Source organism: Geotrypetes seraphini, chromosome 6, assembly GCF_902459505.1.
Source record: "Geotrypetes seraphini chromosome 6, aGeoSer1.1, whole genome shotgun sequence".
In the NCBI taxonomy this organism is placed as follows: Eukaryota; Metazoa; Chordata; class Amphibia; order Gymnophiona; family Dermophiidae; genus Geotrypetes; species Geotrypetes seraphini.
This window is the reverse complement of record NC_047089.1, coordinates 23,186,042-23,205,315: the sequence shown is the minus strand read 5'-3', so window position 1 is coordinate 23,205,315 and position 19,274 is coordinate 23,186,042. Positions and strand designations below refer to the sequence as shown.

General features: G+C 42.6%; 1 protein-coding gene across 2 annotated transcripts in view; it reads right to left on the bottom strand.

Moving 5' to 3' along the window:
- Positions 1 to 19,274, bottom strand: part of TMEM135 (transmembrane protein 135) — a 342,691-nt gene that overhangs the window by 296,406 nt on the left and 27,011 nt on the right. The gene's annotated exons all lie outside the window — the stretch shown is intronic.

The window sequence follows — 19,274 nt, the reverse complement described above, 5'->3', positions numbered from 1 at the left end:
CTGGGCTGGGCTGGATTGAGCATCGGAGATCCTCCCTCTTGGCTGGGCTGGACTGGGCTGCTCAGTCCAGCCCAACCCAGCCCAGAGGGAGGATCTTCGGCACCAGCATGTCCTGTGCGTTGGTGCCAAATCGGGGTAAGGGATGTTATTTGGGTGCTCGGCAGGGGATGTAGGATTGCAAGGGGAAGGATGCCGGATTGCGGGGGGGACGCTCGTAAATCGAGTCAAGCTCGGTTTCCGAGGTGCCGATTTTGCAAATGTTTTGCTCGTCTTGCAAAACACTCGTAAACCGAGGTTTGACTGTAGTAGCAACATTCCATGCTACCGATCCAGGGCAAGCAGAGGCTTCCCTCATGTCCGTCTGTCTCAATGTTTTAAATATCAATCCCCAATTTTTGTTTAATATTTTACATACACGCATGAAGTACATGTTTAAATGGTGTAAAAAAAAAAAGAAATGCATCTCCACACACAAACTCTAAGATTAAGAACTCCAGAGATTTAGAACCACGCTTAATTACTGGCAGAAACTAAGTTTGGTGTGATTTCACACTGCCTTGCCTTGCCTTACCCTATCTATGATTACGGAAACAGCCACTGTAAAAGAGATACGCAGGCTCTCATATTCATGATTTCATTTGAATGTTTTCTTTTCAGAGAGCCCATGTCTGGTCCTATTTCAATGATGCACAATAAAGGCCTTAGAACTATTCTGCTAATGATCAGATAACAATGTGTCTCTCTCTTGGTACCGAAAAACTAATTTTACCTCCTCCATATCCATGCGAGATAAGCATCCAAGCAGTCAAAATAATTCATGAGTCGAGGTTCAATTGCTTTCTGACATTTTTCACGGTACCTCACCACCACAGACGAGATCGCAGAGGCGGGCCATAGGAAAGTCCATATGAATGATGCATTTGACAATGAACAGCGATTTGTTTAAGGGGCCAAGAAGAGAACAGTTAGTTCCATTAAACATAGAAACATAGAAAGTGACGGCAGAAAAGGGCCGAGGCCCATCGAGTCTGCCCACACCACTGACCCACCCCCCTATTTAATCGCTCTCTGATGACCTTTCCCTCATAGAGATCCGACATGAGCATCCCATCTGTTCTTAAAATCCGGCACGCTGCTGGCCTCGATCACCTGCACTGGGAGCTTATTCCAGCTGTCAACCACTCTTTCGGTGAAGAAGTATTTCCTGGTGTCGCCATGAAACTTCCCGCCCTTTATTTTCAGCAGGTGTCCTCTTGTGGCGGAGGGTCCTTTAAGAAGGAAAATATCATCTTCTACCTCGATACGACCAGTGACATACTTAAACGTCTCAATCATGTCTCCTCTCTCCCTACGTTCTTCGAGAGAATATAGCTGCAATTCGTTCAGCCTTTCTTCGTATGATAGATCTTTAAGCCCCGAGACCATCCTAATAGCCATTCGCTGTACCGACTCGACTCTCAGCACATCTTTACGGTAATGTGGCCTCCAGAATTGTACGCAGTACTCCAGATGAGGCCTCACCATGGTTCTGTACAAGGGCATTAGGACGTCGGGCTTCCGACTAACAAAGCTTCTTCGGATACAACCCAGCATTTGCCTAGCCCTGGATGAGGCCTTCTCCACTTGATTGGCCATTTTCATGTCTTCACTGATGATCACCCCCAAATCCCGTTCTGCTGTAGTCCTTGCTAAGGTTTCACCATTTAATGTGTATGTTCTGCACGGATTATTGTTGCCCAGGTGCATGACCCTCCTCCTCCAACTCTATCAGTTGCCTTTATATTGGGTGGGGGGGGGGGAATGAGAGGAGAGGATTGTTTTACCAGTTACAAGAACTCTAATCTGGAAGTGGAGGTAATTAAAAAAAAAAAAAAACACAAGTAATGTTTTGAAAAAAACTTTACTGTTTCTATTTTTATTCTCTCAGACTCATTTTTGTGGTAAGCCGTGCGCTCTTACTCTGGCATTAGAGAACACTTTTTACAATGATGACACACTGCTTTTCCTTTCTCCACCTATTCCCCTTCCTGCTTTGGATTTCCGGCTGCTTCTCAAGATTGTTCCAGCTGAAAGATCATCCCAATATCTGAGAAAAAATAAAACCTTCTATATTCCTCTTTCCTGGGCAAACCGATTCTACATAGTAAGCAAATTCTGTATCCAAACAATAGCAGAAAGTGAGGGACTGTTTATAGGATTCCTAAATTTAGGCCCTTTCCATCCTGCCCGTAAAGCTCTATCAGTTTCCCATGCATCAACCTGTTTCTTTCCTACCTTATTCTCCAGATGACAAACCCTATTGCCAGTCTTTAACCACAACCAGCCTCTTCAGCTCCCTTTCACACCTCCAGACTTCAAACTTATCACTCGGCTCTCAATATTTTTGCAGTCTCTGCTCCCACTTTTTACTTTGCAGTACGTTTTGCCCACATCAGCTAAACATAGATATACAAGCAGTGCAAAATGAAGAAACTGAAAACTGTCCAACTTTGCAAAAAGGTAAGAAACTTTTAAAAACTAACTTGTTCCTATAAGCTTTTACCAACACTTAGATCAGTGGTCTCAAACTCAAACCTTTTGCAGGGCCGCATTTTGGATTTGAAGGTACTTGGAGGGCCGCAGAAAAAATAGTCAATGTCTTATTAAAGAAATGACAACTTTGCATGAGGTAAAACTCTTTATAGTTTATAAATCTTTCCTTTTGGCTAAGTCTTAATAATAATATTGTAATTTATAGCTAAAGAGACATATGATCAAGAAACTGTTTTATTTTACTTTTGTGATTATGATAAACATACCGAGGGCCTCAAAATAGTACCTGGCGGGCCGCATGTGGCTTAGATGAATGTTTCTTTGTAAATATCAAGTTGGAAAGTTTCCTAATTTTAGCCTCTCTTTAATGTATTAGTCTTAAATTTATGTTTTGTGAGAGGATAATTTTATGTATATTTACTTTGTAAGCCACTTATGTTAGGCGAAAGATTTCTATCAACAATCTACCAATTGCCAACAAGAAATGTCAAGGAGTTCTAGACAAAAAAATCCATAATTTGCTCCAGGATTTATAGGTGATAGTTATCTATACCTCATGAAATAAAAAATGCCTTGTTATATAGAATTCTGTGAACATTTAGGTATCGCCTGAATTCTTTTTTATTTCTACATATTGAATTATCTTTAAAAGTGGACTAACATGGCTGCCACTAGAGAATGACACGGGGGAAAAATTTATCACCGTTCTCACACCGTCCTGTGAGCTCATCCCCGTCCCCGCGAGCTCAGTCCCTGTCCCCGCCCTGCAAACTGTCAGATCCCATCCGCACAAGCCTCGAATAGTTATGATTTTATAATGAACTTATTTTATTAAAGTATAAAAAGAGACTATTCTGTACAATTGTCATTTTATAAACACAAATAATACAGAGCAAGGATCAACAAAACCCCTGTCTCCCCTCCCTTTCACAAATATCCCCTCCACTATTGTGAAAACTGAACCAAATTACTACAGAATGCAACATAGAAAAATCAAGCTCACAGAATACTTCAGTCACACATGGTAGAAATAGTGTTAGGGGAGGGCAACTAGGGCAACTGCCCCTTGGTCAGAGAGAGAGAGAGCCCTAAGCCAGCTGGAAGCTAAAGAAGCACAGCCTGGGCTTTGTGGTCCCCAGTTATGTCTAATACCAGCTCTAGCAGGATATATATTTCAAATTTGAAATATTCTAATCACAAAATATAAAATAAATTTAGTTTTTCTATCTTTTGTTGTCTCCCATCTGGCAATTTCCCAGAAGAACATGCAGAGACTACAACTGGTGCAGAATGTGGTGGTCAGGTTGATTTTCGGGTTGAAGAAGTCCGATCACATAACCCCTTCCTACCGACACTGGTTACCGATGGAGGCACGTGTGAAGTTTAAGCTGGGATGTTTTTGCTTTAAGGTACTATCCGGTTTAGTCCCTAAATATATAACTGACCTCTTCTCCTTCTCAATCAATAGACATAAGAGAAGCTCACGTCTGAAGTTCGTCTCCCCATCGGTTAGAGGATGTAAATTTAACAAACACCATCAACATCTTCTCTCTTATCAAGCAGCATTATGGGGCAAAGACCTGGAAAGATTACTTATGCATGCAAATAACTTATGGGGAATTTAGGAAACACCTAAAAACATATCTGTTCTTGAAGTACCTAGGTAACTGATCTGCACAATCTCTCCTACAACTGATCTCATAAACTGTTAGTTGCCAATCTCCAACTATGTAAGTTCTACTCAATTTGTAGCATTTTTTTCTTTAATCATTGTAAACCGCATAGAGTTTCACGGTCCTGCAGTATATAAACTGTTATTATTATTGGTAATTTTATTCTTTAATTCACATTGGTTTGGGGTTCCTTCTGTCTTCATCGTGGCATGGCTGGATAGGCACAAGAGGAGCTGGGGAGGAAATGCCGAGTCTAACAATTTTTACCGCCCACGGGGCGGTAAAAGGTCTGGTCCCCATTCCTGCGGTAAACCAGTTGCAAACGTCTCCATTCCTGCAGATTTACTGTGGTGACCATGGTTTACAGCAGTAAACAGTCCCCGTGTCATTCTCCAGCTGCCACCTCATTCCTCTCAAGATTCCTGAGAGAAACCTGTTTCCCACAAGGCCTGATAGCATGACTCATTGAACATTATACTGTGCACACAATCCCAAACATTGAAGATTTTTTTTTAAAAACCAAATCCACAAGTTTTCTATTGCAACTAATTGTTCTGGTCTTCAAATTTCACATATAGATATATATATATATATATATATATATATTTTTTTTTTTTTTTTTTTTTTTTTTCACATCTGGTATGAATCAAGGCTAAGCCTTTCCTTGTTAGAGTAATGTGACACGCTACTTCTCCTTAACCTTGTAAGTTATGTCAAGTAAAATCAATGCTGAAAATGAAGGGCTCTGAATTTGATTAGAAAGTATGTTTCACTTGCACAAAGAACACACAAATATATATAAGTAAGATATATCCACACAGATTTATTTGTACGTATATATGCAGACAAATCTATGAGTAGGCTAGAGAAGGGGTTCTCAACCCAACCAATCCGGTTTTCAGAATATCCACAATGAATATGCATGAATAGATCTGCATACAATGCAGATAATGCCTGTAAACTTATCTCATGTATATTCATTGTGGGTATGCTGTGAAACTGACTGGCTGGGTATATCCCGAGGGACTGGGTTGAGAACTCCAGGTGTATGGGTAAATCTGTCCTCTACTCCCTGGACAGCATCTTGCAACAATGTAACTTTTCCTCTACAATGCGATGCAACTACAGTGGTACGTTGGATTCCGAGCATAATCCATTCCAGGAGCATGCTCGTAATCCAAAATGCTCATTTATCAAAGCGAGTTTCCCCATAGAAAATAATGGAAACTTCCTTTGATACGTTCCCACCCCTCCCGATAACCGGCATCGCTTCCCCCCCCCCCCCCACTCGCAAAGGCCCCCTCGCTCCAACCGCCACCCCTCCCCCCGCCCGAACAACTTAAACTTACCCCCCCCCCCGGTCTGGCACCAGCACCGGCACGCAGGCACAGATCGTGCCGGCGCCTAGAAGATCTTCCGGCTTCTGCCTGCCTTGAGCATGCATCTGCGCATGCTCAAGGACTTCTAATTCTCCCTCTCGCCGAGAATCTCGGCGAGAGGTGAGAATTAGAAGTCCTTGAGCAAGCGCAGATGCATGCTCAAGGCAGGCAGAAGCCGGAAGATCTTCTAGGCACCGGCACGATCTGTGTCTGCATGCCAGTGCCAGACCGGGGGGGGGGGGAAAGTTTAAGTTGTTCGGGCGGGGGGCCGGTTCGCGTTGGGGGGGTGCCGGTTGGAGCGAGGGGGCCTTTGCGAGCGGGGGAAACGATGCCGGTTATCGGTGGGGGGGTGCTCGCAAATCGAGTCAAAACTCGGTTTGCGAGTCAAAAGTTTGCTGAGTGTTTTGCTCGTCTTGCAAAACACTCGCAAACCGAGGTTTTACTGTATTTCCCCATGACACTGCATGGGCCTCTTATCTTGTAAATTACCTTGAACCTGTACTGGATAAGTGTGATTCAGAAACTCTGATTAGATTACATAGTTGGAAAAATAACTGAGAATTCACCACATTGAAGGCTATGGATACGTTTAGTAATTTACCCTTCTTTGCAAGTCTTAATATATAATTGCTTACCAACAGGAAAACCTACTCTTTTCCACAGTAGTTCCTATATGTTTATGGCTATTGGTTCTTGATATACCACCTTTCAGGATCTATCAATCAAAGCAGTTTACGTAAAAACAAAGGGGGAAGGAACCTCCAATTATTACTTACTGTCTAGCATGGAGAGGTTAGATAAGCAGATTATCACCTGATTTCTAATATGCCTATTTGAAGTCTCAGCCTTATTTTGGATGGGGTATAGGTACGATTACTACTCTTTTCAACCTAGAAGCAAAAATTTCCTGGCCTAAGGTAGTGTTTTACAAGATGTCATAACTATAGAGAAGGTTTGGAGGCAAGATTTTAATCGATTTGATACAGAATCCAAGCCACATGTAGTAATATTGAAATCCACTGTTATTACCCTTCTAAAACTCACTAGATTCCAATTTCACTGTTAAAACAGAATGCAATAATAATCATCCATCTGAAGTGAATGAGCTTCTGAATAATTTAATTTTCTTCTAAAATTATCAAGAAATTGCTCAGATGATACATCTGCAAAAGGTTTTGTCCTAATTTGGGTCCTGGTACCAGAATTTAACATTTGACAAAAATGTGAGGGCTAATTGGCCGACAACAGACCAAAAAATAATTTTAGTTTGATTCCTTTTCCTGCATTTTCTACAAAGTATAGCTACTGCTTTAAAGAAAGGTCTGTTCTGGTCTATTTTCTCTTGCCCTTCTCATTTCTGGTTGATATGTCTGGCAAACAAAAACGTTGAAGTTTAAAGGACACCCAAGTCCTTGATAAAGCTGTTCGCAATGAAACCTGTGGTCAGGCATTTGTGAAGATTAACAGGGCACCTGGAGATAGCCAGGAGTAATGGTGTATGAAAAACATTGTAGCATTAAGATCACATATAAAATAAATGGTCTATTTTGATTTTTCTGTGATAACTTATTTATATAATTTAGTGCACAAAATAGTCACAGATTAGCACCATTGGGCTTAGTGCTTTTTTTTTTTGCTTTTTTTTAACTGTTTATTAAATTTTTAGAAAAAAAACAAAACATAAAGTGCAGACAAAATACAGAATAATAACATCACCTAAACACTTTTATACTATGTAAGTACAAACAAAGCAAGAAGAATGAAATCCCTCCCTCCCCTTAACTGGAAGTGTATAAGAAATGAAGTGTGGTAAGAATTAATAAACATCAAACCTCCAAATTTAAAAATGTTTTACAAAAGCATCTAATGGACCCCAAATTTCCCTGAATTTTCAGATTTCACCCTTTTGTTCTGCCAATATTTTCTCAAATTTATAGTGCATACATAGGGTTTCCCACCAGAATGGTACATTTAATCTATCCCATTGCTTCCAATTCCTTATTATCATTTCCAACGCAACTCCAGTCATAATCAGGAGGAGTTTATCCATTTGATTTTTTAAGTGGACGCTTACTCATTATTGAAGTTCCAAACAATATTATTCCGTAAGACAATGACATGGGAACTTCAAGAATAAGAATTATCTTGCTCCAAATAGACTTCCAAAAATCTAAAATTAAAGGGTATCGGAATCTAAGATGATCGAATGTTCCCACCTCCAAATGACAGTGTCCACATTTCTTGGATCTAGACTTATCTAATTTATGTAATCTCACCGAAGTCCAAAAGTGCTTATTTTAAATATTGTTCATGGTACACAATAGCCCTATGTCTTTCACTCAAGGATCTCCCGTATGAGGAAAGGCTGAGTAAATTGCAGCTATACTCACTCGAGGAATGTAGAGAGAGGGGAGACATGATTGAGACGTTCAAATACATCACAGGCCGTATCGAGGTGGAAGATGATATCTTGTTTCTTAAAGGACCCATGGCCACAAGAGGGCATCCGCTGAAAATCAGGGGCAGGAAATTTCATGGCGACACCAGGAAGTATTTCTTCACCGAAAGGGTGGTTGATCATTGGAATGATCTTCCACTGCAGGTTATTGAGGCCAGCAGCGTGCCAGATTTTAAGAGAAAGTGGGATAGGCATGTGGGATCTCTTGGGGGAAGAAGTTAGGGGAGTGGGTCATTAGAGTGGGCAGACTCGATGGGCCATGGCCCTTTTCTGCCATCATTTTCTATGTTTCTATGTTTAGAGATGCTATATGAGTGAGTGATTTATTATTCCGAGGGCTGTTTCATATTTAAATATTAGAGCATTAGTAGTTATTAGCATTAATAAACGATAGAGCTCTCACTGTTCAGTAGATATAGCGCTGGTAAAGAGTTCATATTGATCTTGGGTTTTAGTTATTTTTTGTCTATTTGCTTCTCAGTTGATAATCGCCAGTCTGTTCGAATTACTATGCAGCTATTTTGGTAGGATGGCAAAACATGACAAGTGACTTATAAGTAACAAAACCCCAGCCAAATAAGCAAAATGCATCTGGCAGACTTTTCCAGAAGGTGCAACTTTGCACTAACAAACTGCAAATAAAAGTGGGACAACTCTGAATTGACATACAAGTCAGTCTTGGATTCAGTGCAAACAGATGCCAGTGACAGACCTAAAATAGATTAACTATTTAAGGACAGATTATACAATTCAATTGAATGTCACAGCCAACTGCTAGCTGAAAATTAGAAAGAGAGACAAGGACTCAGAATAACTAAAACAATGTCTTCTCACGATAAAATAATTTACTGTATACCTACTTCTTCCAGCTGCATATACGCATGTGCTAGTTTGTGGAAACATTTCAACAGCTCTTTCCAAGTATCTAGAATCTACCAATTTTAGAGGATGTGTTAAGAGCTGGTTTTGAAAAAAGATTTGGACAAGTTCCTGGAGGAAAAGCCCATAGTCAGCTGTTGAGACAGACATAAGAGAAGTCACCGCTTGCCCTGGATCGGTGGCATGGACTGCTGCTACTGTTTGGGTTTTTGCCAGATATTTGTGACTTGGATTGACCTCCGTGAAGACAGGAAACTGGACTAGATGGACCATTGGTCTGATCCAGTAAGGCTATTCTTATGTTCTTATGTGTTTGATCATCTTACACTTCCCCCTCGGTATTCGTGGTTTCGATTATTCGCAGTTTTTCGTTCTCTGGCTCCGCCCCAAATGTACATCACAGGAAATTGCTGCTCCCAGCGCTGAACAGAGGAAATCGCTTGTCCCGGAGTTGTACGGAGGAAATCGCTGCTCCCGGAGCAAATGAGGTTTTTAATCTTTTTTAGGGGATTCTTACCGAAAAAACGTGAACAACATCTGAAAAGTTATTCGCGGTTTTTCAGTATTCGCTGCTATGCTTTTCCCCCTATCAATGCAAATGCGGAGGGGGAAGTGTACTATACATCATGCTCTTATTTTTCAGGAGCTAACTTTATGCAAATATTGCAGTAGGCCTTAAAATGTCTAAGTCAGCAACATTGTCTTCTAAAAGATGCACACATGCAGGATTGATCAGACGCTCAAGGGGTTATGTCATCCACTGGGGCAATTTTATTTTAATGTGTTTTGCAGATTGTGTGTGTTTGTTGTGTTTGTTGTAATCTGCTTAGGCTGTAGGCAGAACAGAAGTAGCCTAATGGTTAGTGCAGTGGACGAAGGACTAGATTCACTATACAGTGGTACCTCGGTTTACGAGTGCACCAGTTTGCGAGTGTTTTGCAAGACGAGCAAAACATTCGCAAACTTGGTGCCTCGTAAACCGAGCTTGCCTTGCTGTACGAGCGCCCCCCCCCCCGCGATCCGGCATCCCCCCCCAGCGATCCGGCATCCCCCCCGCTTGCGTTGCCCTCCCTCCACCGCGATCCTACTTCCTCCCCCTCCCCCGAGCAATGACACCCTTTACCCGACTTGGCACCAGTGCCCGAAGATCCTCCCACTTCTGGCGCGGCCTGGGCTGGGCGGTGCGTTGGAGATCTTCCTTCTTCTGGTCTGGGCTGGGCTGGACTGGCTTTGAGCATTTGCGCATGCTCAAAGCCTTCTGGTCTCGCTCTCTCCGAGATTGAGAGCGAGACCAGAAGGCTTTGAACATGCGCAAATGCTCAAAGCCAGTCCAGCCCAGCCCAGACCAGAAGAAGGAGGATCTTCGGGGACCGGCACTGGTGCCAAGTCGGGTAAAGGGTGTCATTGACTGCTCGGGGGGAGGGGGAAAGTAGGATCGCGGTGGAGGGGGGCAACGCAAGAGGGGGGGGATGCCGGATCACTGGGGGGGATGCCGGATCGCGGGGGGGGGGGTTTGGAACTGCGTCGGATTCCTCAAAGGGGGAGGAGAATGGAGTAGCGCTGGTAGCCTCGGGGGGGGAGGAGGTGGAACCAATCAAAGCAGTTTCCCTTACTTCCTATGGGGAAACTTGCTTTGATATACGAGCAATTTGGTTTACGAGCATGCTTCTGGAACGAATTATGCTCGTAAACCAAGGTTCCACTGTACTTACCTTAGCGATCCGATCCGTGGCCGAGTCTTCCCAGGCAACCGATTCACCAACCCTCCTCATGCAAATTAATGCAATCAGAGGCACGCCCCCGCAGCAACTTCACAGATCGCTGCAGAGCGAGCCAGACGCATGCGCAGACTATCTTCTTTGCCTGTAGATGGTCTGCGCATGCGCTTGCTCTCTGCCCAGTCCCGAGGCTGCACAAGCGACGAAGGAAGGGCTTTGGAACAGAACACGCCCAGGGACTTGCTCTCGTGCCCTTTCCCTGCGTGAGCCCCTTGAGACCCAAACAGCCCTGCCTGGTTCCCGCCCGCAAAAACGTGCCTTTTTAATACCTGTCCTCCGGTCGCCCTCGCAGGCGAAAAAAGTAAAATATTTACTAGTGGTGTAGTTTTATAAGGCAACTCTGCAAGCAAAAGTGTTTTATGCACAGAAACGGGCACTTCTTAAGCAGCTGCGGCATCCATTAAACTGAGCTGAACACGCTTTTAACCTGCGGGTTAAAACCACGGGCTCAAAGGGGGCAGAAAGGCAGCAGGGCGGCAGAGAGCAGGACAATCGGAAAGGACGTGAGCGACTGGTCCCCAGCAGTCGCTTCTTTTTTGATCGGCCAGCCAAGTCGGTGTTCCTGATTTTTTTTTTAGTGAATCGCTGCCTTCCTACTTTTGCATGACATTTCCCTTCATTTGCATGCGTGGATCGGATCGGGTGTGGATTGGATCATGAGGAAGGTTAGTGAATCAGGTCGGGGGTCGCAAAGTGGTCGCAAACTGATCAGGACATGATCGGTTAGGTTAGTGAATCTAGCCCTAAGATCCTGGGGAACCGGGTTTGATTCCCACTGCCGTTCTCTGTGACCCTGGGCAAGTCACCTAACCCTTCATTGTGCAGGTACAAAAACTTATGGGGATGGAGAAAGTGCCCACACATAATGTGTACAGTGCTGCATATATCTGGTAGTGCTATAGAAATTATTAATAGCAGTAAAATATAATAAATCGGTACCTGTGATTACAATCCAAGCAGTATACATTTCAAATCCCATCCCCTTTCCTGGAGCACACAACTGCTGAAAAGTTTTGCGAATGCACGCAGCCCAAAATGAAGGCAATGGTGTCATCAGTGTAACAGATCACGAAGAAAAGCGGCTCTCAGGGAGGCAGGAGGGACTATGTGCATCACCAAACCTGGTGCTCCAGAAAAACATCTGTTACAGGTGAAAAGCTATGGTTTCTCTGCAACAGGCAGGAATGACTCAGGCACACAACTGTAGATTGTAAACTGTCCAGGACCTTCCTGGTCACAACGAGGGCTGTTTTATAACACATTACCTATTTCTAGCCTAAAGTCTTTGAAAAATACCAGGAACAAAGTGTCAGAAACGTTTGGCACGGATTGAAGCATGTAAAGTACACTGCTTTGCATATGGTATCCCGAAAAGCAGGTTTTAGAAGGTCCACAGGAGCTGCAGTTGCTCTGATCTGACAAGATTGCACTTTGCTGGCTACAAATTTGGATGCAGTATACTAGCAATTTTGCAAAAAGTTTGCTTGTCTACTGGAATACCAACTTTTGTAATTAATTAATAGTTGCACAGCCTTTCTGATGGATTCAGACCATGAAGATATGAGAGCCCATCTATAGTGCAGAGTGCGAAAGGATGACTCCTGTAGGTTCTTAAGAGGTTTAGAACAAAACATTTGGAGCACTATTTCCTCATTGACGTGAAAAGGCATTATTACTTTTGATAAGAATTTAAGATAAGCATTAAAAAAACTCAATTTACTATAACTCGGTGGACATTTCATAGGTAATCAAAGCCTGAACAGCTATTCTTCTAGGTGAAGTTTTGAAATTCACTTATGCGTCTAGCCGAGGTAATAACTATTAAGGAGTGTTTTCCAACGAACATGCTTGAATGAAGCACACTCCACTCATGAAAGAAGCAGGCATAACATATGGAACTGGAATGGCCGAGTTGTCGCCCCCCTCCATGCCCTTCTCTCCCTTACCCCCCTTGATCCCAAGCCCCTCACTTTCTTGTTTATCAAAATGTATCTGACCTCAGCAATGTCAACAATAAATAACCACAGACAATTTATTGATGGTAATAACCAGGCCACAGCTTTGTTTATTGGGTCAACAAATAATTAAGCAGTCAACAATTGCTTTGCCTCCCGAGTTACACAAATATTACAATTAACAACACTCAAATGTACTCCCCTGTCCCCCGCCACATCAGCAAGAGCCTAGGGTGTGGCATGGACCTCCATGCCCCTATTCCGTGCCACGTGCCTTCATGACATATTCGCTCACCTGAGCTCACTTCCCCCTACCTGCTCATGTCTGAATGAGCCTAGGGAGGGGGTAGGCATGTACTTCCATGCCCCCCTTTCCGGGTCACCTGACCCGTGAAGTCACCACTCTACGGAGCTGAATAACAAACTAAATTGCTCATCTTCCAATGAGCCAAACCTTGGAGCTCGGGATTACCGCAGCTGCGACAACCCTTAAACTCCACCACCCCCTGAGCGAACCTTCAAAACTCAGGGGAAGGTGGGAGGGAAAGCGGCCTCCGAGGAACAGGGAAGAACCCTGCACCTCGGAGGCACACGTTCTATACATCTCCACCCATCCTACCAGGCTCCACTTAGCCCTGCCCATATACTTCCCGTTTCCCGACAGGAAGCCCAGTTCTCCTTGCCTACTGCCTCCCCCCCCCACCCCTCCCTCCAATTGCCCATGAGCTGCTTCTCCATGGGCGACCCAACCCAGGCCATCCAGTCCATTGTTATAGTCGCCCACTGAGGCAAGCTCTCAGACTCTTTTTTCCACTAAGGTCCCAGGATATAAAAGGTTTCTACAATAGTGCTTTGACAAGAAGAAACCCTTTTCATCAATCAAAAAAATGACTGGATATTGTGAAGCTGGAAACGATTTGATGGGGGGGGGTGGAAGCATATTGAGAATACATTGAAATGTTCTTCAGTGGAGGACATTTGAGCCCTCCTCAATAAATATGGTACAGATAGTGCAGTATGGCCTAAGAACATCAAAGTTGCCATACTGGCACAGACTGAAGGTTCTTAAAGCCCAGTGGCCAGTCCAGGTCAAGTCCATGGTACTAGAGAGCCAGCATATGTATAATTTTCCTCCTCTAAAATCAATAAAACCTGTATTCAGGCAGACTATCCTTAACACAGAATTCATTTTGTGCCAAATACAGGGAGTAGTGCACGATTTCATACCCGTCCAACCCCCCCACAATCATGAAAAGGTAAACATGCTAAGGGGAAACTCGGCTTTTAGTGGCAGTAGTGGGACAGGCTTAAATAAAAGCATGGATCGAAAAATTAATGAAGCTCTACATTAAAAAAAAAAAAAAAGTCAAAACATTATAATGCAAGTTTTAACAAAGCCAAAGATTTTGGCTTGAAATTAATCAAATCCATTTACCTTTCTTGGATATTACAAATAAGATAAAAGTAAATCTGTTCATTTTCTTCCAAAAATAGTTTAAAAAGTGTCCCCTCCCAACACTTTTGACACCATTTGCAAATATTTCATATTCCGCCCATCATAAATTAAGCATCAAAGCATCCTGAATGGAAAAATTTGAATACTCAATCTAGTATAGAATTTTTATGTTTTCAGGCGGACTTTCTGGGACATCAGGCCGCACAGTGGTATAAAACTATTAGTGATTTGGTTAAAAAAAAGCCTAAAAATACTCTTAGGGATATTTGGAGCATTGAGATTAAGCATAATATTTCAGCATCTCAATGGCCACAAATTTGGTCTTGGAGAATGAGATGTACAATGTCAGCGTCTATGAAACAAACTTGGTTTTTCTTGTTACATAGAGCTTTTTGGACCCTAGTTAGATTGCAAAAGTTAAATAGTTCTTTGTCTAATAGATGCTGACATTGTAATATGGATGTAGGGACTTTGGATCATCTTTTGTTCTATTGTCCCCATATCTTAGCCTTTTGGAACTCAATCTGGGATCAAGTAAATTGTTTATTGGATAGCGTTATCTTATGATACTGTGCTTTTTGGTATGTCTATGAGAAAAAAGAGTCAGATATCAATGTGTAATAACAAACTTTTATTGATTTTGACTGGAGTTGCCATCCAACATATTACTAAGGGAATTTTTTAAGTACCTTCTTACTTCTCATTTATAATCTTAATGTATATTTTCTTCAAACCGCTTAGAACCTAACGGATGTAGCGGTATATAAGAAATAAATTACATTACATTACTAATAACTGGAAAGATCATAGTAGGCTCAATTTAAGTTTTGGTGGAATTCAGTATGTCACATATATAGAATGGAAAGATCAATAGCGGTACAGAATGGAAATTATTAAAATTTGGGAGCCATTAACGTCCTTTTGTCATTATTGATGCCATTTTTTATATTTTTCTATTAATTATGTAAGATTTAGGGTTGAGTGGGGGGTGGGTTTCCATTATATGAAAATATAATAAGTAGAGGGATTCGAGGGTGGGAGGGGGGAGGGTTATATTTATAATTATAAGATATAATGATAAGATGCACAAGTGCTTAGATTTATTTTATTTATTATAAATTTTTGTACGCTTGATGAAAGTTTTAAAATGAATAAAGAATTTAAAAAAAATAAAATAAAAAATTAAGCATCAAAGCAGAAACAATGTAAAAACATAATAAATATATAAAAACACCCCCCCCCCTCTTTCCTCATGCCTTTACGAGCAGTTATTAAACACCTTACTTGGTGAAACTGCAATCTTAAGAGAAAGCAAGAGGAAAAGCAGCAAAGGAATACCAATGAAATCATCCCCAGAATACAAACAGGACAGTAACCAGCAACAGACGTCTCACTCAAATGCTCTAGCCCGGGTAATGTACATTCTATCCAAAGCCAATTACAGACAGAATAGCTCTCTTGCAGCCACAACATGCTGAGTGCGCATCTTATTGCAATCCGAGACCCCCTTCCCACATTACTACAGCAAGCAGCACCTGTTTAAGTTCAGAATTTTACTGCTACTCAATAGCACCAGAGAAATGCCTCCTCCTCCCTGCCCGTAGTCATATCTACTGAGTGTAAATCAACACAACATATACAGTGAAACCTTGGATTGCAAGTAACTTTTCTCTCCCCTTCCCTTCCTCTCCCTCCTACCTATCCACCTCCCCTCTCTCCCTCTCCATCCTATCCCCTCTTTAAAGTCGCCTTGAGCCTGAATAGGTATGAGCGAGGCACAAATAGAAGATTAGATTAGATATATTAACATACAGTCTACTTCCTGGCCTTTTGCTCCTCCCCTCACTCCCTCACATGAAGGTACTTACAAAGCAGCCGTGCCTTAAATAATTTTAAAAAAGCTGCTCTATCAGCACATAAACGTATTTGCCCCGGTAAAGCATTCCAGAGTTTTACTCCAGTTGTTGAAAACATCGAACCGCTTATCTTTGAATGAAGTATCCTTACTACTTTGTCTTCCGACAATCACGTTCTACCCTCAAATCTTAATGCCCTTCTTGGCGATATACTTCCAAGAAATCACAAAAGCATGCAGGAGCCACATGATACATGGATGAATTATTGACAGTACTTTGTATGGTATTCTCTGTTGAATCGAAAGCCAATGCAATTGTCTCAAGACAGGTGTAACATGAGCTAGCCGTGGAGTTCCAGTTATCAGTCTTGCTGCTGAGTTCATCAAAAGTTGTAAAGCACGATCTCTGGTCTGATGGAGATCGTGGTCACATGCTGCCTATTGTGGATGATCAGCAGAAAACCTGAGTATTTTAAATAACTGTACTGATTTTTTGTGTGTGTGTTGGGGGGAGCTCTGAATGGAAGTAGGTTGTCAGGGACTGGGTATTACATGGTAGTTCTTTTTGAAGAGTTTCGCAGGGTGTTTTGCCAGACCTAAATTTATTGTGATGTCTGTTTCATTAGAGAAATATTAGATGGGTCCGTCCAGGACTATAGCTATGGAAATTGTTCCCTCTCCAGTTTTTGACTTTTCAAAAAAGGCCCTCAACTTTAAACATGAAAGTTCAATGAGTAAAGAAATATGGCAAGACATACAAGCAATATACAAGCAATGTCTTGCAATACAAGTACATACAGTATACACACATCACAGCTGAGCCGATGGTTCTTCTCTCTCTGACACTGCAAGAGTGTAGTAACTGTTCTAAACGAGCAAAGTCTTGCAATACGAGTACATACAGTATACACGTGTCACATCATCACAACTGAGCCGATGGTTCTTCTCTCTCTGACGCTGCGGGAGTGTAGTGACTGTTTTAAACGAGTGAGGTCTTGCAATACGAGTACGTACAGTATTTTGTATTAATGTTTTGGGGTTGTGGAATGAATGTCTGAGTTTCTATTATTTCTTAAGGGGAAATTCGCTTTGAAATACGAGTGTTTTGGATTACAAGCATGTTTTCGGAATGAATTATGCTCGTAAACCAAGGTTTTACTGTACACTGATATTTGTCTCTCATAACCTAGCTCACAAAACCTAGGCACTTAATTATTGCAGTATAAAAAGATCTCATTACAAATACAGACTATGTGACGCTACCTGTGAGGAAAGAAATGACCGTTTTGGGGGTTGTTTTGGATTCAAGCCCGACTACAAAGCTGCAAATAGTTAAGACTGTTGAGGCATGTTTTAACCAACTTCATACGCTTTATCGCTTGAAATCGTCGATTTCTGCCTTCTGATTTTTGGACTGTTGTGCAGGGGATGGTTCTGTCTAGGTTAGACTATTGTGACGCTCTCTATCTTGGAATTTTGAAAACAAGAGGGAGAGCGTACCAATTGGTACAAAATGCCACAGCTAGATTAGTAATGGGAGTTGACAGGATGGCACAAATTACGTCAATTCTGAAGCAATTACACTGGTTACCAGCTGTATTTTGGGTGCAACACAAAGCCGTTTCTGTGGTCCATCATACTATTTACCATCAAACACCACGGTACTTTCAACAAGTCGTGGCATTTTATAAGCCTAATAGATCTTTACGATCCGAAAATCAAAAGCTATTAATTCCAATAGTGCAGGGAAATTATGCAGACATTAGAGCGATGACTTTTTGCATTGCTGGTGTCAAAATGTGGAATGCCCTGGTGGGCCAATTGCGACTGTGTGTAAACCGGTTTCAATTTAAGAAGTTGAAAACTCAGCGGTTTGTTGTTGCATTTTTGCGATTCATTAATCGGCTTTTGAACAAAAAAATCTGCTTAACCATGTTTGCTATTGTACTCTTGAAATTTTTTAGTTGACCGTTGAAAAAAAGAAGTTATTTTATTATGTAGATTTTATGATATGTCTTGTTTTTATCTTATGTATGTTTTAACTGATGTAAACCGTTTAGTTTTTTATAGATGGTATAAAAAAAAGTTTTAAATAATAAATTATTAGCACGCTAGCTGCACCTATCTTTCCTCTCATGTCTAACTGAAAAATATTTGCCAGAGTAGCCTGTCCAAAATTTATACAGTCCTCCAGCAACTTGTCATAACTCTCAGGCCTCCTTTTACGAAACTGCGATAGAAGTTTCTAGTGCGGGGAGCCGCGTAGAATGGCCCAAGCTGCTCCCCAATGCTCGAGTTCCGATTAGAGAATGACACGGTGAAAAAATTGGTCCCCGTCACCGCCCCGTCCCCGTCTCACCATCCCCGTCACCGCCCCGTCCCCGTCTCACCAACCCCGTCACCGCCCCGTCCCCGTCTCACCATCCTCTTCACCGCCCCGTCACCGCCACTGCCACCCCATTCACCGCCCCGTCACCGCCACTGCAATCCCATTCACTTTTCTTTATTTACGTATAAAGGAAACATTCTTTAAAACTTTAAAACTTTAAAACTTAGTTAAATATTAGTTAATAACTATACAAAAACAAAACACGCAGAGAAAAAATTAATTAATAAAAATTCTCAAAACTGACACATTTTGATCACTAAATTTAAAATAGTTATTTTTCATACAGTTTTTCAATCACTAATCTTCCACCACCCCTGGGGCTAGCAATGCAAAAACAAACACGACATGTACTTTAAATGCTGCCGTGATTAGCATAGTGACCGCGGCTACGGCTGCAAGTCTCCCCTCCCCCCAGCGATCACGGCAGGAGGGCACCCAACCCCTCCTGTAGACCCCCCCAACGGCCCTCCCGACAATCGCAGCAGAAGGGTACCCAACCCCTCCTGCCGGTCCTCCCAATGGCCTCCCCTAAGATCGCCGGCAGGAGGGTACCCAACCCCTCCTGCTGGACCCCCCCCCCAACGAACCCTCCCACCCCGGAACCCCCTTAGTCTTACTTTTCAAGTTGGACCGGACAGCTCCTCGCTCGTCTGGCCAGCAGGCCTGCCTCCGTCCAAATGAGGCGGGCCCGCCCCTCCCCTCCCCTGCCTAACCCACAGGATCCTAGGGCCTGATTGGCCCAAGCACCTAAGGCCCCTCCTATAGCGGGAGTGGCTTTAGGTGCCTAGACCAATCAGGCCCTAGGATCCTGTGGGTTGGGCAGGGTAGGGGCGGGCCCGCCTCATTTGGACGGAGGCAGGCCTGCTGGCCAGACGAGCGAGGAGCTGTCCGGTCCAACTTGAAAAGTAAGACTAAGGGGG